Genomic DNA, 21,257 nt, shown 5'->3' with positions numbered 1-21,257 from the left:
GGTGGGGGTATTGCCTTCTTCTTAGAAAAAAGTCCAGGGAGCCTCCTATGTGTAGTTTTATCCCCGTCTGTGTATGTACACATGTATGCATGAGCATATACCTGTGTCATGTGCAGGACACGGATGTACACTCGCCCCCATGTGTATGCCCAGAGACCTGACCAGATAATCATCCAGGAGAGGGCAGAGGTGAAGCGTTGGGCTTTCTGGCCTTGGGTCCTGCATATCTATGAGACCCCCATGAGTCCCAGACAAGGCCCATCTCCACCAGGAGGCCTGACATCAACTCTTTGCCCCAGTCACCCTTCCATGGGCCACCCCAATGGAGTTGTTTTTCTCCTCTGAATTTCTGGCCCCACCTTGCTCTTTTCCCTTCCTTCCTCTGTTCTTCCTTTTCCTCCCTTGCCTGCTTCCCTCCCTCTTCTCTGGAAGAATCTCTTCTCCATTCCTCCCCACAGCACAAGAACCAGGCTAGCTGCATCACTGGGGCCTTGGGGTCTTCATCATGTACTAGAACATGGAAGTAATAATACAGTAACTACCTGGCAGTGCTGTGAGGCTGAACCCAAATGAAGCTTTGACAGAATCAGCACTGTTTCTGGTTGTCTAGAAAATGAGCTTTTTTTTTTTTTTTGGCTCTTCTTCCAGGGGTCCTCTAAAGTCCAAGGTGCTGTCTGGATGTTAGGCTGGGGGCAGTGACCTGGTGTGAAGGTTGCAGGTAGGCTCTGAGTTGTATTGAAGCCATCTCTCTCTGGTCTGTGTGACCTCAGCATGTTTGCAACATCTCTGGGCCTCAGGAAAGCAGAGCTCTCTCCCTTTAGGTGCCTGAGGACAGGTGAATCCGAGGCAATGGGCAGGAGCTGTCCTTGTTATCACTGGTTCCCGTCAGCTGTGGAAGCTGAGATGAGGCAAGAGTGGTCAGTGGACCTAGCTCAGGTAGCACAGAACACAGGTGACCCCTAAAACGGGCTGTCTGCTGCCCCAGCTCTGGCTTCCCACCTGCACAGGTAACAAGTCACACCTGCATGGGGCTGGCAGCCAATGATACCAGCCTGCAGGAGCCAATGCCTGTCTCCAGCCCTCCCCACAGGACCTACAGCTTTCTCAGTGGAAGGAGAGAGAGCCCTAGAACCCCAGAGTCCTCTTTGCCACCGCAGCACTTATCTGAGCATGTAATTACACATTCGGGAGTGGTGGGTTGATTTCTGCTCATACCTCACCCAGGCTTTGGGGGCTTTGCTCACATCAAGTCCCCAGCCCAAGGGTACCACTGGCTGGAGACCACTGGAACCTAATGGGGCCTCAGGCCTGGCAGTGCCTGCCTCTTGCCTCAAGGACACCAAAGAGAAGGACTGACCTAGCTTACAAGCAAGCCATAGCAGTAACAGGGAGCTCGAATTGGCCAGTCCAACAGGTATGACCTGAATGCTCTTTAGAAAAAACATCTCCCAGGGCAGTTTCATAATCTGCCTCGTAATGCAGATTTAGACAAGTTTTTACAAATGCACTTTTTAAAATAGGTCTTAATGGGTCCTTTGCAGTAGTTACAGCCCATTGTGTAAATGCAAACAGAAGGTTTTTTGAAAACATGTATTATTGATCAGAAAGGCAGCAGCAATTAGAAGCCAGTATGTCATATCATTCAATACACACTTCCTATACAGTCCTGCTTGTGCTCATTCATAACTTTCTGACAAATTATCCTGTCACTGGGAAGCCTTTTCTTTTCCCTTTTGCTTCTAGAAGCAAAGGCGAACCTCTCCATCAGTTATTAGCTAGAGGTGAATGAAAAATTAAGTTTACCTTTACCATCACAAAACCTATTTATGAATTCTCCAGTTTCCAGACTGAAATGACAAAACCTTCAGGTAAGATGGATGATGCCTCTCGATTTGTTCTGTGGCCCACAGTGGAAAAACAAAACAAAACTGGTGACAGGTAGCATATGCTACCTGTCATATTCAGGTGGGCAGAATCACAAAGCCAGGGAGGTCTGCCTTGTGGCAGGGTTGCTTAGCCAGAGTCTACAAGGAGGGGCCTTGGATGTCCCTCCCTGGTCATGTAACCTAAAATGATCAACAAGCATGAAGTTGAGCCTTGTTTTTGCTCAAAAATTCACATCCGAGTCTTTATTTCACCTGATCTGCACATTTACCATTTATTCTTCTTCTTGAAAAGTTCATCTATTTAATAAATACTTGCTGGGCACTATTTTCCCAGCACCCTTTTCAAACTACAGTGAGCTAAGCCAAGACCCTTCCTTTGGGGTGCTTCTCAAGGACAATCACCAACACATAAGGTACAGACACACAGAGCATTCACAAGTGACCCCAGATGGGGAGGGGCATGGGGCAGGGTGTCTGTCAGGGCGGATGTCCCGGGGAGTTGACTTTGGGCAAAGAAGACAGAGCTCTGGGGATGGTGCTGCCCACAGGGAGTGGGGGAAGTGACAGGGTGGGCCTTGGGGTTTCCTCTGTTGCCCCAGCAGGGATAAGGGGTCTTTGTCTCCCCATGAAGCACCTCCTTGGCAGCCTCACCTCACCCCTCTAGAAGGTGCAGTTCTGGTCTCTGAGAGGGTTACAGCCTGCAGGATTGGCAGAGTGAATGCTCTGACCCAGGCAATCTTTAGGAGTGGAAAAAGTCTGCTGTGTTCTTGGTGTGCTGACAAATAGGAAGCCCATTGACTTAATGTCCTGTAATGGCTTCTGAGGCCTCCTTGCCCAGGATGGGGTGGGTGCAGCTCCAGGCACGGTGTGCTGCTTCTACATCCATCTCAGGCCTGCGGGTGCTGAGGCAGTGTGTGTGTGGGGGTGCCGCCGTCCCTGAAAAGGAGGGGGAGGGGGGCCGGCCACCTGCCTGTGGGAGGGCATAACCTGTGTGGCTCCCCCAGCCCCCTGTGCTTACAGACAAGCCCACGAGCAGCAGGGCACTGACTGACCCCCGTTCTCCCCACCCCAATCCAGGAAGTGCTCCTAAAGACCTTGTTCAGTGATGGCAGCAGCCCCGGGTGGCCAGGGGAGGTGGGGAGTGCTGTCTCGGGTAGATCTAGGGTGCCACCATTGCTTCCTCTCTAACACCTCCCTAAAGGTGGCTATCTGAACCTAGGTGCATGGTTGGGAGGTAGCTCCCAGCTCTGCTGTAGACACCTCACCCAGCCCAGGTGGGCACCCCTGAGCACCCCTGTTTGCTGAGAAGCTGGCCAGCCTGGCCTTCATCCCCAGTGCTGTCCACAGAATGTTCTGTGATGGTGGTAACTTCCTCCTCTGTTCCATCCAATGTGAGGGCCACTAGCCAAGTGTGGCTGTGGAGCACTTGAGATATGGATGGTGCGACTCAGGAACTGAATTTACAACAATGTAAAATTAAGTAGTCATACATGGCTATGTACTTATTGGGCATTGATGCTCTAAGAAACACCTTCCCGGCTTTTCCCTGGGGCTCCTGGGCTGGGCAGGCTCCTAGCCCAAACCTCCCCCGCTGTGGGGAGAGCAGAGAAACCAGAGCCTGCTGAGTCCCAGTGGGCTGTCTGATCCAGCAGCTTCCACTCTGTTTCCTGGTGGATTGAAAGTGCCAGAGCCCCCACCCCCACCCTCAACAGCAGCAGTCTTGCTGGGGTTCCCCCTGGGCACACTCTCTCTCGTCCTGGGGAATCTTCTGTTCCCCTGCAGACCCAGCACCAAGCCTGACCACGTCTACTGAAACCCCTGCCTCCTGTAGGCAGAGTGGGCGTTGGAGGGCCCTGTTCTCAGGGGCCTCTTTGGAAAGGGGCTGATGAGCTCATGCATGTTAATATGTTGTGATGAAGGGCTGTCAGGGGACTCTGTGCAGCAGCCTGAGACCCAAGGGCTTGCTTGCTGGGGCTGGGAGCTCAGCATCTAGCCCCTCTCCAGGGCCTACCTCCCTCTGCTCCCGAGCCACCCTGCCTCCAATGGTCTCAGACTCCCTACGTGTTCTGTGGCCACTGACCTCCACTGGCTGTTCCTTCTGTCTTCCTGCCTGCCTCTGGCCCCCTCTGTTGTTCAACTCTTAATTGTCACTCAGAAGTCTGGGCTCCAAGATACCACTCTCCCTAGCCGATACTCAGATGCTCCATCTAAACAATTTGAAGGGAACCCAGTATGCTTCCTGGGTTTCCCTGGTGGCTCAGTGGTAAAGAATCTGCCTGCGTTGCAGCAGTCACAGGAGACGTGGGTTTGATCCCTGGGTTGGGAAGATCTTTGGAGGAGGATATGGCAACCCACCCCAGCAACCTTGCCTGGAGAATCTCACAGACAGAGCAGACTGGCAGGCTACAGTCCATGGGGTCGCAAAGAGTTGTACCCGACTGAAGCAACTGAGCACACACACACACACACACGCAGTGTGCTTCCTGTTTTGTTTTTTTGTTGTTGTTTTGGCCATGCCCTGCAGCATGTGCGAGCTTAGTTCCCCAACTAGGGATCAAACCCATGTCCCCTACATTGGGAGCATGGAGTCTTAACCACTGCACAGCCAGGGAAGTCCTGCTTCCTGGTTTAACTGTGCTGGATTTATCTCCCGGCCCTCTCCGTGGGGACATGATGAGGACTCAGGGTGCTAGTTGGATGACCTGCTGTGAGGAATGGCCCTGGAAGCTAAGAAGACAGCCTGGGCAGAGGCACAAGGTGCATTCAGGAGGTAGGGCAGGGCCATCTGCTGTGACAGCATCAGTCCTTACCGGTGCACACTCACACCCCTCTGCCCCCAACTCCCTCTGGGCTGCCTCCTTGGTGTGAACAGAAGCTTGTTGAGTCTGTAAACATCAGTGGAAAGGGTGACAGGAGCAGGGCTGGAGCCGGAAGACAATCCACAGGGAGGGAACAGGAGGCCCCAAATAAATCATTCAGGGCCTGACATTTGGAGCATTTGAGTTTGAGACCAAACACAGATGCCCTTTAGATAAATACATTCTTGAGACGTGTTCCACAGGAGAAGTTTATGACTTGAATAGTTTTTTAGTGTCAGATGAGCATCAGGAAGTGTTTTGTTGAGAGACCTTCTCTTAAAAGCTCAGAATCCTTCTCTTCCCTCTGGCCCTTTAAACAGAAGGATACAGGGATCCTCAACAAGGGGAGCTTCTCTTTCTCCAGGTTCCCTGGGGATTGGCCCTGGGCTGGGATTGCTCAACTGAGGAATGTTCTGGAAGGTTCTGAAGACCTCAGTGCTCCAGGCCAGCAGGGTTGGGGGTGAGGGTCTCTCAGGAAGCTGATTTAGAAGCGTAGAAGTACCCTCCTCACTCAGAGCAGCTCTCCCACTCCCCACCCCCAATTCCTCTCTCCACAGAGGTCCACAGGAATGAGAAGGGCTGTGTGGAGATCGTGGGTCCCCCTCAAGCCTACAGAGGTTGGCAATTTTCTGTGGGTTGGAAACTTTACAAAGTTCCCCTACGCTGAAGCCCAGGAATACAAAGGAGCTGGGCTCACTGCAGGCCCTACGCCAGAGAAAGGAGACATGAGGAGAAGGTCAGATGCAATCATGTCTGGAAGCTTCTCCCTTCTGGCTTAGAGACAGGCCCCTACCTGCCCATCCCGGGCTCTGTCCCAGGACCTCCAGGGAGCCCTGCGGCTGCTCTCTGCCCAGCTCCAGCCCGGACACCAAGTAGCCACTGGTGGGGCTGCTTCTACTACCCTGTGTGTGCTGCTCAGCCCTTGCCCTGCCCCCCAAGACAGGGGCTGCATTGTGAGGGGTGGATGCAGTTGCAACCTCTGCGAATTGTAACCTGTCCTTGAATGAGGCTACCATGGAAGAACTCACCACAGATTGTCTGTGCTGTGACTCAGCCACACAGGGAGGCCCCCTGGGTGAGCCAGGCAGAACTTGGGCTTGTCTTTCCACCACACGTGGGTGTGGGTGGGCTGGGGGCACACAGGAAGGCCTAGGACCTGGCTCACGGAAACCACATGGATGGAACTGAAAGGAAGCCCATGTGAACTTTGTGGGCACAGCAGTCCACCTCCTAGTACAGCTGTGAGATGAGCACTCAGGTGGTGGGGGATGGGAGAGAAGGGACCACTGTGTCTGTGCTGTTCTCCACACAGGACATCTCCCGGGGGCAGGAGAAAGGTTCTAATCAATCAATACACCAAGACTCCACACTGATTTCAGGGAGGGCCCCTCGTTTCCCTTAGGTGACTTCTGAGGACACCCGGAACCACATTTTCAACCACTCCTATAACTGAGAAACTGCTGTAACTGAGAAACTGAACCTCGGCTTTTCCACGTCTGTGGATAATTCTGCCCTCCCACTCCGCCCCTCCATCTCCCACCCCCTAGCAATGGCCCTCAGAGGCCTGTCTCAGACCCTCTCTTTGCCCCAGATCCCTGGGGTCTCATGGAAAGCTGATTCAGAAGCTTAGAAGCATCCTCCTCACTCACAGCAACTCTCCTTCCCCTCCCCAACCCCCACCCCCTCCTACCCACAGGAACCTGATGGCTGGTCTACAAGATGTATTTATCTAAATGACCAGATCACTCCCTGTCCTAGTCATTTCATCCATGGCTGTGTCAGGCAATGAATGAACAGGGAGACTGATGCAGAGAGGCCGGGACTGAGCAGGCACCTGGGTGCCTGCTCTCCTCCCTACCCCCGCCCCGGGGCCCCGAGCTTACCTCCTTCGCTCCTGGGACTTGCCCAGACCCTCATCAGGAGTCCACCTCAGGGATGGAAGAGAAGAGTTTGGATGAAGCACCTATGATCTTCTAAAGCTTCGCTCCTGCCTCATAATTGTTTCCTTACAGGATCCAGACCCTTCGATACAGCTGATTCTCTAACACCATTCACAACCTTTTTTTGTTTTCTTCACGGTTGTCTTGGAAGCAGCTGCCCACAAATGCAAGCAGCCTTCGTCTTTGGGGGCTCCTGCGACCTTGCCTATGGTGGGGGGCAGGAGGGAGTGACCTCTGTTTTATTTCCCAGGTGGATACCCAGGCTGCAGAGGGGCTTTGCCTGGTTACCCATTTGTATCTGTAATTTATCAGCAATCTCAAAATCCTAAAGGTTGAATTATGCATGTCTGACCCCTGGAAGAAAAGCTGAGTGAGGTTTCCCTGGGAGGCAAAGCTCTGAGGCCTGAATCATCTCTCCTAGAAGAGGAGGCCGGCCTTGAGTGAGCACAGTGGGAATGGCTCATGGCTGTGGAGAACCTACATGGGGGCAGCCCTGGACTGGAGCTTCTAACTCATTCAGGGTCACAACACCCGCCTGGGTGGGAGTAGTGCCCCATTTTCCAGGCAGATTGCTGAGGTGCAAACCCAGCTGTTCCTTCTCTGGGCTTCTTGCCCTCACTTCACTGTGTTCCTGGTTTCCAAATTCTAGTGCAAGGCTGGTCAAACACACTGTGAGCCTGCCCCCCAGGTTCTAACTCTGGGTGTGGGGGTAGGGTGACACATTGTCCTCGGGACTAGATCCCTGGGGCTGCTGATGCCGCTGGTACCCGGCCCACTGGGTGGGGATCAGCTGCCCAGAGCATGGTGCAATGGGAGAGACACAGGTGAGGATCTCAAAATGGAAGGTGCCTGCTTCACTCTGCTGCTTGCACGCCCTGTTCCCAGTGAGCCTCCCCTCCTCTGTGTCTCCTCCCTTTCTGCAGCCTCCATCTGCCCCTGGCTGATGCCCATGGCCCTGGCTTTGCTGGGAGCCCACCCAGAACTCACCTTCTCTGCTCCTCTTCAGGGACCCACCTGTGTTTGCAGACAGCTGTCTCCTCCTAACACCCGTTTTTTTCAGCTGGGTCCCTCATGGGAGACTCAGACCCGACTGAGTCCACTGGGTGATCCAGCACACTCATTGTGCAGGTAAAGGGTGGTCATCTCTTTGTTTTGGCTGGATTCTACTGCCATCCAACTCTTGCATGGGGTGGAGCTTCAGAGAGTCTCCAGCAAACATGATTCTCTCATCTGCAAAGCAAGTGGGCTGTCACCATCACCCAGAACATGCCTGCTCCATTCCTCTGCAGGGACACACCTGTATTTGCAGACAGCTTTCTTCCCCTGACACCCATGTCTTCAACTGGGTCCTCAGAGCAAGACGGTTATTGCCATCATCCTGATGACCACGTGTTTGGCTCTCGGGGACCTGGTCTCTGCCAAGCCATGGTCCCTTGACAGAGGCTAATTCGGGTCCTGTGCATGGCCAAGGGGGACTGGGGAAAAAGAGGAAAGAGAGGATGCCAGGGGACTCTGCCCCTTAGTCAGAGGCTCACAGGCCCCTCCAGACAGCGCATATACATGGCGGTGGTGGTGCTGGCAGCAGTGACTCTGGCTGGCCTGTGCATTGTTATTTCCAAAGACCGAGTCTTTGAAGCAAAGGAATTTTCATTCCTTTTACATTAATGAAAAAACTTGCAACCAGAGGAAGCACCCCACTAAATGACTGATGCTCCACAAGATACGCACTGTTCAGAAATGTCTCCTAGTCAATGAAGAAGTCAGTGGAATAAATAGTCAGTGGAATAAAAAGTAATCTGGCTACTCTAGGAATTAATATAAAAACATCAGATGCAGGATTTATAAGGGATGCCACCTCCAGCTAACCCTCCCTGGGTTAAATACCCCAAGGATGATGATTTACATCCTGTGCTGCAGGGCTTTGCCAGCATAATCGATAGGGGTGAGAAATGGGGCCACCCGGCCATGCTTGCCTGCAGGGCTGGGGAGGGGAACTGAGGGGGCACAGGGCAGCCCTGCAGGCTGCTAGGAGCAACAACCCACTTGAGCTGTCTGTCCTTTCTTCCCCTTCCTCTGCCTCACTGGTGAGCTCCAGACCCGTGGCCCACGTGTTTCTGGAAGCCTGGGCCATGGTCCCACTGGTCCTCACCCCTATGCCCAGCTCCTCCAGGCCTACAGGAGGCGGCCTAGGGAGAGGAGGGCAGGGCAGGCTGAGCCAGGTGCTGCCAAGACCAGAGCAGTGGGACCCGCACCCCAACCCTGGAAGCCTGGGCAAACCTCCTGACAGTAAGCAATCACACAGCCATCTTTGCTCTGCAAGAATTACTGTCCCCAAGTCTTGGTTTAGGGTGAAACTTGCCTAAGCAACTATTTATTCCCACTGTCCCAGACTTAGGATCTGCTGTTGGATTTAAGCCCTTGTTGGGCATTCCTGGGGTGCTTCCCTGAGGGAGCTCCAGGCTGGGGCTCGTGCCCGGAAACAGATGGGCCTCACCGCAGCTACAGGGCTGGCTTCCCTGCTGTGCTAGGTGAGATGTGCATCATCCCCACTCCTCCATGGTGAGGGCTATGCCTGCTCAGTTTTGCCCCAGTGTGCACCAGCCACACTTGGCGGGGGCTGGGCAGTGGGTTGGACCAGCCGGTGTCAGGGCCAGCCAGGCTGCCCCTGGGGGGTGGAGCGGGGGGCAGAGGAATATCCTGTCATCTGGCCCTTGATGTTGAGGCCCCGGAAGAGGCGAAAGCAAGGAAGACAAAGTGTTTACTTACTCCTCAGCCCCTCCCTGCCAAGCCTCCCATGGTCCCTCAGCCACACTCTCTACTCTGGAGTTGCAGCAGCTGTTGGGGGAAGGGGCACCAGCCTCTCATCATGCACTGCCCAGCCCTCTGCTCTAGCATTAAGCCTAGTCATTGCCCTTCAGGAGTGTCATCTTCTTCTCTGACCATCCAGCCCTCAAGGGAAATTCCTGTAGGGCTGGCAGTGAGGAAAGTCTGCGGGAAAGAGAAACTAGGGTTCCTTGTTCTTGATCCCACAAGAACCTGGCCCTTCCCCGGGAGGCCTACTGGTGTCTCCTTAGCACATCCACCCTGAGCAGCCTGGCTGAGTGCCCCGGTGTCCGCCACACTTCTGTTCACACCCACACTGAGTGGGCCCAGCACAGGCCTCCATGCCTCATGTGAACTAAAGCCAGGGACAAGTGACCCTGAGCAATCTCAGGGACAGAAAGGCCCAAAGGGACCACTCGGCTAAGCCTTATCACAGAAAGACTGAGGTTCCACTGAGACTGGCCAAGGCCACAGGGTAAAGCCGGCCTCCTGGCCTGAGGGCAGTGCCGTCTGCCCTCTGCCTGCCAAATCACCCTGATGCTGGTCTAGGCTACTGTGCAGTCATCCTCAGTCCTACTAAAGGGAGAAACATAAACTCAAATACGATTTTCATTGTATCAGGAGTTGAATGGTGTCCCCCCAGATCCATATATTAGAGTCCTGACTCTGTTAGCTTAGAATGTGATCTGATTCAGAAACAGGGTCTTTACAGATGTAATCAGGTTAAAATGAGGTCACTGGGGTGGGCCCCAATCCAATATCACTGGTGTCCTTATAAAAAGAAGGAATTTGGACAGAGTCAGGCCCAGAGGGAAGGTGAGGTGAAGAGACATAAGCTGAGGAGAGAGCCCGTCGAAAGATCCTCCCATCACAGCCCTCAAAGGAACCAGCCCTGATTTCAGACTTCCGGACTCCAGAACCGTGAGATAATAACAAGCCATGCAGTCACCGGAAACTGATGCAGACTGGAAAGAAGGTCCTGGTAATGAACATAGAGCACTATTAATTTTACTTTTTTGGGGGGGGTGCTTTTGGTGTTTCAGATTTTGCTGTTGTTTAGTCACTAGTCGTGTCTGACCCTTTGTGACCCCATGGACAGTAGCTTGCAGGCTGTTCTGTCCATGGGATTTTCCAGGCAATCATACCGGAGTGGGTTGCCATTTCCTTCTCCAGTTCCAATTATTTGTATGCTTTTAGTTTTCATTATGAATTCACAAACTGGGGTGTATTTATCAACGGTCAGAGACTCAGGAGAGGATGCTGATGGGGAAGTCTGCTCAGTGCATTCTAGGAGCTGAGGCCCTCCTGGGATGTGGGTTCCCAGGTTGCTGGGATAGAGGGCAGAGAATTGCTGGATATGTGTGTGGGCCACTGAAGTGTGAAATGGATGAGGACACTATAGCCCACATTTCCCGCTGTCTTAGTGATGTTTTCTGTCCACACTGATGGCAGTGACCTTGATCAGGAACCCCATGGTGACCCATACAGGGCACCTCCATCCAGCCAAAGAGATGGAAGCAATGGGCTACTGAGTGCTTGCTTGTCCCTTCACATAATAACAGGTCAGTGTTGTTCTAGTGAAAAGGACTTTGTGGGCATTACTGCTGTAGGTGTAATCACACAATATGAATTCTAAACAAAATCACAGACCCCCATTTGGTGAAACTTATTCCAGGGAATTTCAGTGTATTGTTTGACACCCTGTTGACTCACACTGCTTAGTGCATTTTTGCTCTCACAGCAGCTCTGTCACTACTGGGTTTCAGTGGAGGCTTAAAAAAAGCAATTTCTCTGCAGGCCACAGCTCTAAGATCACAGGAGGGATTCACAGACCTCACAACCTTTGGGAAAATGACCAAATATCAAAACTAGTACCAAACATTTTGCTACCAAGAAGACATTTCCCATTAAACAGAAACCCCCAGGGACTTCCCTGGTTGTCCAGTGGTTACAAATTCACCTTCCAATGTAAGGAGTGTGGGTTTGCTCCCTGGTCGGGGAGTTAAGATTCCCACATGCCTTGAAGCAAAATAAGTAAATAAAACAGAAGCAATGTTGTAAATATGAACTTTCCTGGTGGCTCCAGACAGTAAAGGACTTGCCTGCAGTGCAGGAGACCTGGGTTTGATCCCTGGGTTGGGAAGATCCCCTGTAGAAGGAAACGGCAACCCACCCCAGTATTCTTGCCTGGAGAATTCCATGGACAGAGGAGCCTGGCAGGCTACACCATGGGGTCGCAAAGAGTCAGACACAACTGAGTGATTAACACTTCCACTTTCAATGCTGTAACAAATTCAGTAAAGACTTTTTAAATGGTCCACATCAAAAAATCTTAAAAAAATATAAATAGAAACCACTTCCAGGAATGAGACACTTCCTCTCCCACATATGGCAGACCCTCTGGAGTAGCTCTCACTGACCCAAATGTACTAGAGCTCCCCCAGGACAAGGAACTCTGTGTCCACCCATATTCTCAGTCAGTCACCCACAGAGCAGGTGCTGCGTCCCTGGGTCAGAGAAATTCAGGGAAGTCCAAGAGATCATCAAGGGCAGCATTCTCACTGTCTATTACTCAATAACAAGCCATCCCCAAACTGTCTTAAAACAACACCGTTATTTCTTTTGCTCACGAGTCTATAACATGGGCAGTCCTCAGCAGGCATACCTTGTCTCTGCTGCACTCCGCTTAGCTTAGGGTGGCTCACAGCAGGACTGGAATCACATGACTTGTGTCATGTAGAATCACATGGACTTCCTCACATGACTGTGTGTGGTGCTGGTTGCTAGCCCAGACCCTCTGCCTTCACTGGAACTGTCCACCAGGGCACAGACATACAGCCCTGTAGGAGCTGGGCTTCCTTACAATATGGCGGTCAAAGTCGTATCACCTTCTGTATCCTCGTCTCCAAAGTCCCCCTGCATCCCTCCGTCACATTCTATTTATCATAGCAGTCACATAGTCCAGCCCAATTTCTAGGAGAGGGGAAACAGAATCCATCTCTGGATGGGGGTGGTGGTGGCAGGATTCTGGAAGAGCCGGCAGGACAGAAATATTGCTGTGGTCATTTGCAGCCTGCGACATCCTGGTCCAGAGGTCACACTGGGGAGTCTGGGTCAAGGGGGCAGGTTCCCAATGTGGTCCACCATCAGGAGTTAGGGACAGAGTCCAAAAATGCCTCCCTACTGCTCCTGAAGTGAGTCTGAGCTAACACTGAACAGGCCACACCTGTGTCCCCTTTGGCTCCGTAGGCCCATCGGCACAAAGACCAGCAATAATCCTCTCTCAAGACTCCTCAGCTTCAGCTGTCTGTAATGCCAGGACTCTCTGATCTATGGAATGAGTCATCAGTGGCATCTCCTTCAGCAAATGACCCATTCAAAGGGAAGATTTGTCATGCCTGGGGCATTTTATGAATGTTGTTGCTTTGTCTGGCAAGCTGTGATTCCATTAGGAAAAACAGCCGGCATGAGATGATGCTGCCAGGGCAGATGCTTGGATCGAGGGCACATGGGGGGGACCGGTGGCCTGTACCATGGCTGCTTCCTCCCACCTACCTGAGGGGGACCCTGGGTGCTCAGCTCCTCCCAGCCAAATCATAGAGTGGAGGTTGCAGGCTCAAGCTTGCACTCTACATTTGTGACACCTGTGTGAGACAAAACAACCCTGAGCTGGGCTCCCCTGGACCCCAACACAAGGGAGGAGCTGGCCAGGCTGCAAAGACAGCTGTCTGCACCCAGGACCCAGGCCCATGCCCTGGTCTTCCACTGCCTGGTATGGGTGAGTGTGCACCACCACCTGAGGCCTGTGCACCTGTTCACAGGTGACACTCACCTGGCAGCGACAGGCAGCAAAGGGCTCAGCTTCAGGAGTGCTGGATGCCAGGGGCACACCCTCTCCTCCTTCCCTTGCTTTCCCCATGAGGCCTAGCACAGTGCTGGGCACACACAGGGTCCCGTGGCCTCCTGCTCATTCTCAGAACAGGTCAAGGAAGACATGGACCTCAGGGTCTCTGAGATGGGGCAGAGTGGGCTGTGGCTGTGATGCTAGGCAGGGCTGCTATGAGGACCCCAGAGGGCTGGGGTGGGTGTGTTCCTACCCCTGGTTGGAGTTCCCTCCAAATTCTGGATCAAACTATTGGATCTGAGACTCAGAAGGGACTGCAGCCATCTCCAAGGTCAATGGAAGAAAAGGGAGCACTTGAGTCCTCAGAAAGTGAGGGTCCTGGGCTCCTTGGAGCCTCTTCCACTCCTGGTCTGACCCCCGCATTTCTCTCCTTGTCACTAATCCCCATGGCCCCTCCCAGAGATTCTGTCCAATTACTGAGCCCTTCCTCAGCTGCAAACCCCCTGTCATCAGTGCAGAAAGGGTTCAAAGTGGTGCCTGCCCCAGGGTGGGGGTGAAACAGAGCAGGGTATGGGCGAGGGCTCTGGGAACTGAGTGTGATAAGGACAATCCACGGACATCTCTCTTCCTCTTCCCAACACTGCCCCCCAAATGTTCCTATTCACCTGGCAAAGCTCGACCTTGGGTGGCCCAGTTTTCTGCCTCCCCCGAGTCCTCGCCTGGCTGGAGGAGGTGAGGGAGGCTGTCTGTGTTCAGGACCCTCTCTCCACAACAGTGGTCTCAGCCACCCTGGTTGCTCGCTCCCTGTCTTCTGTGCCTCCGCAGCCCTCACAGCCACCTCCCTGGGCCTCCAGATCTCTTAGAAGGACCTACTCAGCCTTTTCCAGTCCGTCTGCACCACCCACTCAGTCACAGCTCCTGAGCCTTGTGCATCGTCTTGCTGCAGCTTGAACCCACTTCTCAGGCTTCCTGGATCACTCCCTGTCAGAACATGCTGGAATGCTCCTCATCTTCAAACCCAAACTCCAAAACCTTGTGCCTATCCCTTATTCCTTGGCTCTTTTTCTGGGGGGAGGAGGGGCCTCATTGCTCGCAGGATCTTTGTTCTCCAACCAGAGATCGAACCTGTATCTCCTGCAGTAGAAGCATGGAGTTTGAACCACTGGACTGCCAGGGAATTCCCTCGGCTCTCTTGACAGGTGTTATCTTTGTAACCACCTCCTTTTCTGGCCCCTGTGGTCCCTGCAGCCCCCTGCAACCCCTGTGGGCCCTGCCCTGCCCTGACTCTGGCTTTGTCTAAGCCTGAAAGCTGAAGGACCTCCACCCAATGGGCCAGAAGTGACCCTCTGCTGTCCACGTACACTCAGCTCCTGGCAGCACTGGACTGCTCCTCCACCTGCCTGCACACCCGCACCCCCTCCTCCACCCCCATCCCCAGGCCTCTCCTCACTTGGCTTCCTGGATACACCTCCTCCTCTTCTTCATCTGTGTGCCTTCCTTGTCTCCATTACTAAACATGGATGTGTTCACAAAAGATCCCCAACCTGGGCCGTCAGTTTAGCCCACACTGACTCCTCAGTGACCGCATCCAGACCCAGCTTGAAACCCAGTCCACCCCACCCCCAACACTCTCCTCCATCCCCCATCTATTCCCAGCCTCTCCTCCCCACTAAAGTCCACTCACTAAGCTGCCTGCCCTCCATGGACTCTCTGCATGGCCCCCAGAGGGCATCTCAGGTTTAATGCATCAAAAGTAAACTTTTTTTTTTTTTGTGGCTGTGTCATGTGGTTTGCAGGATCTTAGTTCCCCAAACTGGGATTGAACCAGTGACCTCAGCATTGAAAGTATGGTGTCTTAACCACTAGACTACCAGGGAATTCCCAAAAACAAACTCTTAATTTCCACTTTTCCCATCCCCAAATCTTGCTTGTCCTTCACTTATTCCCGTCTTAGTAAAAGGGTTCATATTCACTCAGTTTCTCAGGACAAAGACCAAAGAGTTACAAGTGATTCCCTTCTCTCTTTCATACCTTGAATCTGACCCAACGGCATGTTCTGCTGGGTCTCCAGAACATACTCAGAATCTCATCCGTCTGCATTGGTCCAAGCTGCTGTCCTCTCCAGGCTGTCACAGTGGCCTCCTTCTCAGGCTCCCACCATTGTTTCATCCCCTTCCCACAGTCCCAGAGGGGTGCTGGGGAAAAACTCAGCCCGTTGCATGGAGCAGGCAGCTGAGGTCCCAGCCCCACCAGGGTGGAATCTCAGCAGCTGCACCAGCTCACCTGCCTCTGAGCCTGCATCCTGAAGGGTAAGTAGTCCACAGCCAGCTCAGATGGGTGGCTGTCACCCATCTGATGCTCACCCACCAACCTCTGCTCACCCCACCTCCCTGACCTCAGCCTCCCCCTGCCTCCTCCTCCCCTCCCTCTTCTCCTCCTTCTCACTCCACTTGGGCTTCTCCAGCCTGTTGTAGGTGTGTGCTCAATTGCTCAGTCGTGTCCAACTCTTTGTGACCCCATGGACTGCAGCCCACCAGGCTCCTTTGTTCATGGGGATTCTTCAGGCCAGAATTCTTGAGTTGGTTGCCATTTCCTCCTCCAGGGGCTCGTCGCCTCTTAGGGATAGAGCCCTTGTCTCCCTTGTTTCCTGCATTGGCAGACGGAGTCTTTACCACTGAGCCACTTGGGAAGTGCCCCGCCCACCCCAGGACTGCTCTTCTTTAAATATAGCAAGCGTGTTGGTACTGGGGACTCTGCACTGGCTGTCCCTTCTATCTGGGAGATGCTTGCCCTTGACCTCTCCTTCACTTTGCCCAGATGTTGGCTCAGATGTTCCTCAGTGGCCATGCTCTAAGAAGCAGTCTCCCATGCTCTCCCTGCTCCACTGGGCTTTCTTTAGAATCCTGTTATGTTTGCATGGTTATATTTGTTGGTGTGCTTTGCACGTGCATGTATGGGTTTACGTGAATGTAAGCTTCCAAGAACAGGGAGTTTGCTCTTTTGTGTCCCTAGTGCCTAGAATAATACTTGGAACATAGTAGATGCTCAAATAGCTGTTGATTAACTCAGTAAATGAGATGATGTTGCATCCACATCAGGACATGTGGGTTCCTGGGCCTTCCCAATAGCTGTGTGCTATTCCACAGGTGGACATGCTCAGGTTTAATTATCTGGCCCCTCACTTGAGGACATTTATCATTCTTATTCTTTTGCTACAATAAACAAAGTTGCATTGCACATCTTTGTACACCCATCTTTGCATTTATGTGTGAATATAGTGAAAAATCAACAATTACAGGCTCTGCACTTGCTGGATCAAGGAGTGTGTGCATTTAAAGCTTTGGTAGATAATCCTAAATTGTCACCCAAAAATATTTTTTACCAAATTATGATTTTTGAATTTTTAAAATATTTGAAAATCCATATGTCAAAGAATGAATTAGCCTCACTCCTTTAAAGAGCTCTTGAAACTGAGATCAGGCTCTGCGACTGAGTGTCATTTCACAAGGGTGAGACTGAGTCTCAGGGAGGGCATAGGGACTGTCATTCCTTGGCCATGGCCATGGTAGTCAACACACTCCAGCCCTGGGGTCCCACACCCTAGCCTCTTTCACCCTTACAGAAATCAGCCTTCAGTGCCTGTCACTGGCTGACTTTGGGAAAAATTAAGGACAGTCACTGAGAGTGGAGGGCTGTTATTATTCTGTATTGTCAGGAACTTCCTGAAGCACCAACCCAATAAGGATCTATTCAATGCTGGCTATGTGCTGCAACAGTGTGGACACAGCCTTCAACAACCCAGAAAAGCTTGGCCTTCAAAGAGCTTGCAGGGCACTCGAGGAGACAGATAATGAACAGGAGAGTACGTCAGATGGGAAGGAAGGATATGAGAAAGCCAAACCAGCAGAAACCGTATGACTGCCAGTTTCAGACGGGGCTTCAGGTCTTCACACCTCTGAGTTCTCACACTCTTGTGCAGCTCCCTCCCTCCAAGTTTGAACTGGACCTGGGACTTTCTTTTAATGACTAGGAAAGGCAGAGTGATGGGCTGGCACTACCAAGACTAGGTTACAAATGCCTGTGAGGGGACTTCCCTGGCAGTCCAGTGGCCAAGACTCTGCACTCCCAATGCAAGGGGCTCAGGTTCAATCCCTGATTTTGGAACTAGATCCCACATGCTGCAACTAAAGATTTGGCACAGCCAAATTACTTAATTAAAAAACAAAACAAACGTCTGTGAGTCTGTCTCACTGGCACGCCCTCCCTTTCCCCTTGCTCACATTGATGTTTTGAGCAGCACAGGAGGGCCCATGTGCCAGGGACTGAGGGCAGCCTGGGAAGAGACAATTACTGCCCACAGCCTCATAAGACAGCCTTATGCAGACCCAGCCCTGAAAGGACCCCAACCTAGCTTGCCTGAAGTTATGAGAGACCCAGAGGAATAACAAGACCACACCCATATTCCTGACCCATAAAAACTGTAAGATAAACATGCAAATACTGTCTTTAAGCTTCTACGTTTTGGGCTAACTTGTTACTCAGCAATAGCTAACTCACACAAAGGGGAATAGAGAGTGCCAGGGAGGTGATGCAGTTTAAAATAGGATAGGAGGGAAGGAATTATTTGAGAAGACTTGAAGAAGGGGGAGACTGAGCCTTGGGATTCCAGGGGCAGAGTTGGATTTTGGATGGCAGTTACAAGGGTGGCTGGAATAGAGTGAGAGGGGCAAGAGGCAGGGGCAGGAAAAAGATGGATGGAAGGATGTCATGCTAGAATTTTTTTTTTTTGACCCTGAACTTGGGCAAAGGGGGATTTTAAGACTTTGAGCAAATGCACATTTCAACAGGGTCCAGGTGGGTGATAGGTTTAAGGGAAGGTGGAGGGTAGCAGGGAGATGGCCAGAGGTGTCAGGTCCCCAGTTTACATGAAAGGTGACCATAATAATAGACGTAGGGTGTGAGGGAAGAGTTCCTACATCTAAGGGGTGGGGTGTAGGGGGCAGGTTTGGGGAAACCTGGCGGTTGGGGTTCACAGGCCCAAGATGCCTGTCCGACCTTGAGGCGGAGGGCTGAGCAGGCAGTTGGGTCAGGCAGTGTGTACAGTATTTAAGGCCACAGGACAGGAGTGAGCGTGGGGGTAGGTGAGGAGAGGACCAAGGGGTGGGAGTGAGGCAGGGAGTTTGTAGTCCAGCCAAGGACAGCATGGGACCAAAGTGCTGGGTTACCGAGAGTTGAGGCTGAGCACTGGGACTTAGCAACTGGGACGGTCAGTGTAGAGTGAGTCCAACAGAGGCCTGTCTGAAGGACGAGGAAGTAAGCATATTTGGATCTGGTGGGAACAGACACAGTGTGTCTGCAGAGGGACACACTCAGGACACAACATCAAGGGAGGGAGTGGGAACCAGGCCCAAGACAGGGAGAGGGCAACAGCCCTGGGAGCTGGTGGGGAGTCAGGGCATCTGGTCCTCGGGGAATTCCAAGGACCCGGGTGCCCCTGCAGTTCATGCCTGCCCCCGGCCCCCCACCTCACTAGCAGACTAGTTACCCTGGGGGTATCAGCAGGGCTGGAGATAAACTGGGCAACTGCCTTCGGAATTTCCTGACCTGGATGAGGTTCAGCCTTTAATCTCATGTTGTATCTATAGCCTTGTCTCATGTGGTTTGTGAGAAGCTGGGGAAAAAAAAAGAAAAGGGCTGATAAGCTTCACAGAGGGGAGGAGAGACCAACCCAAGACGTTTTGAGTGAGCTCCAAGGTGCCAGTGAGGGGAAGGACAGAGACTCAGGGGGCATGGGTCTGAGCTGAGGGTGCAGCCAGGGGATGCCGAGTGTGCCAGGCTGCAAGACCAGCCCCGGTCAGACACCCGCTGTGGGGCTGGACTTCCCAAGCCTGTTTCTCCATCAGACAAATGGCGTGCCTGGGAACACCACCTCACAGGCTGTAGAGCAGGAGCAGGAGGTGGGCAGGGAGGGACCTTGTGTCCTTCTGGGAGAGGGACTCAGGTGGCACCAGTGGTGGGGGGTGGGGAGAGTGCCCTGGAAAGTCGAAGTGTTGCTCTGTGTGATGGGTGGGAGGGTGGTGCAAAATTGTATCTGTGAAAGTATAAACCTACCACTGAACTGAGGAAAAATGCAGTCTGAAACAGCATCTGCTTCCCTTCCTCTTTGTCTGGGCCCAGGAGGATTTGCTGCCTCTCAGGGGCCAAGAAAGCAGGTAGGAAGAGCAGGACGCGAGGGCTGGATGTCTTGACAAATTGAATTTTCCTTCTTTTCTGGCCTCCTGGGGGAGATATTGTGTCCTGCATTGATGCAAATGTGTTCAAAGTGCACTTTCCACAGACTCAGAAATAACGAGCTGCCTTTCCGCTGAGGCCTGGGACCATGGCAAGGACCCTTTTGCTGAAGGTGGCCCGTGGCTGGTCACAGAATCTGTGGCTGGCACAGCGGCAGAGTCCAGGTGCCATGATGGGTGAGCCAGGGGAGCCTGCAGAAGGCATGCAGAGAGCAGCAACCCCAGGAAGCATCTAATATACTCCTTTTGCTGTGGGGAACCAGGGCCCAGAGAAGGCACTGAGCTGCCTGGGGCAGGCAGGGAGTCCTGGGCACCTGGCCTGCTTCTCCCTGCCCCACCCTCCAGGCCGTCTCAGACCAGGTTTGCTTCTGGGAAGGAGCAAGGAGCTGTCAGCCAGCAGTTGGTCTTCAGCCAGGAGTTTGGGCTTTGGCCAGGAGTTGGTATTTGTTAAAAGAGATGGAAAAGGTGAAACTGTTATCAAGAGGCGGTATCTGAGGGCTGAGTTCACTGCAGGGTCTCAGGAACTAGATAGCATCAGCCTGGCCTGCTCAGAGGACATGAAGGAAAACTAGGGCAGTCACACATGGGAGTCGCCTACTCTCCAGCTGGCCTGCCCAGTGCTCCTGAGAGCCCGGAAGATGGAAAACAGGTTAACAAGTCCGGGAGGAAATGAGCAGAGATGCCTTTGCTGCCAAGGGCTTGGTTCAGCAACCCGATTGCTTCTGGCTTCCTCACCGGCCTGAGGCTGGTAGTGATGGCCATTTCTGGCAGAAGGATGTCTGGGTTTGAAAGTTGGAAAGGAGTTCTTTGGAAGCCTCGGATCCTGGTCTGCATGGTTCTCAGCTTTGCTGTCTCAAGAAAATGTGGGCTCCCGGGTGGTCCCCATGGCTCAATATTTGCCTCTTGTTTCACAACAGGTGGGCCTCTATTTAGATGGAACCCAAGAGCGGAAGAGGGTTCTGCTGCTGAGAAAACGTTTGGTGAACTTCACTACCCACTCCTGATTCACTGAACATGGTCACGGATATTCCTTTCATGGGATAAAGAAAATAGTGGCAGACTCGGCAAGGTCATTCTTACCTTCCTTTCCCTTATGATCTGCACTAATTGCGGCTGGAAAGCTAATTAAATTCCCAGCCTGTCTTGAACTAAGTGTGGTCAAATAATACAGTTCTAGTAAATGAGATATAATTGGCAGTCAGCTGGGGGGTTCTGGGAAGACTTGTTTTCTTGATTAAAGAGCCATAGGTGGCTGGTATTTCTAATTTTCTCTCCATTTCCCTTTTTCCTGCCTTGCAGGTGGATATGACACCAGGAGTTGTGGCAGTCATGTTGTAACACTGAGGCAGAACACATGAAAAAGAGGCAAAGTCCTTGTGGAGACAGGGCTTGACATGGCTGAGCTGTTGAACCTAGGCCAGCAGCTGTCAACTCACAGGCCTCTTGTAATCTGAGGTAAAACCAAGCTTTATTTGTCTAAGCTGTTGTGTTTGGAATTTCTGCAGCTGAAAGCACTGCTGGCTAATGCACACCACTATGACAAAGTATCAGCCAGCATCACAGGTGACAGTGAAACCCTACCTGCATTCCCACTACATTTTGAGATAGGGGTGTGT

General features: G+C 52.5%; 1 long non-coding RNA gene and 1 other non-coding gene across 2 annotated transcripts; one reads left to right on the top strand and one right to left on the bottom strand.

Moving 5' to 3' along the window:
* Nucleotides 1-644: 644 nt before the first annotated feature.
* LOC122691297 lies at nt 645-21,004 on the top strand. The gene is made up of 3 exons (XR_006340383.1): nt 645-718; nt 20,559-20,710; nt 20,941-21,004. It is a non-coding gene; the product is annotated as an uncharacterized LOC122691297 (long non-coding RNA).
* TRNAE-UUC lies at nt 15,156-15,228 on the bottom strand. Its single transcript has one exon. It is a non-coding gene; the product is annotated as a tRNA-Glu (tRNA).
* Nucleotides 21,005-21,257: the final 253 nt, after the last annotated feature.

The sequence above is a fragment of the Cervus elaphus genome, unplaced genomic scaffold (genome assembly GCF_910594005.1).
Source record: "Cervus elaphus unplaced genomic scaffold, mCerEla1.1, whole genome shotgun sequence".
In the NCBI taxonomy this organism is placed as follows: Eukaryota; Metazoa; Chordata; class Mammalia; order Artiodactyla; family Cervidae; genus Cervus; species Cervus elaphus.
This window is presented reverse-complemented; position numbering and strand designations above follow the sequence as displayed.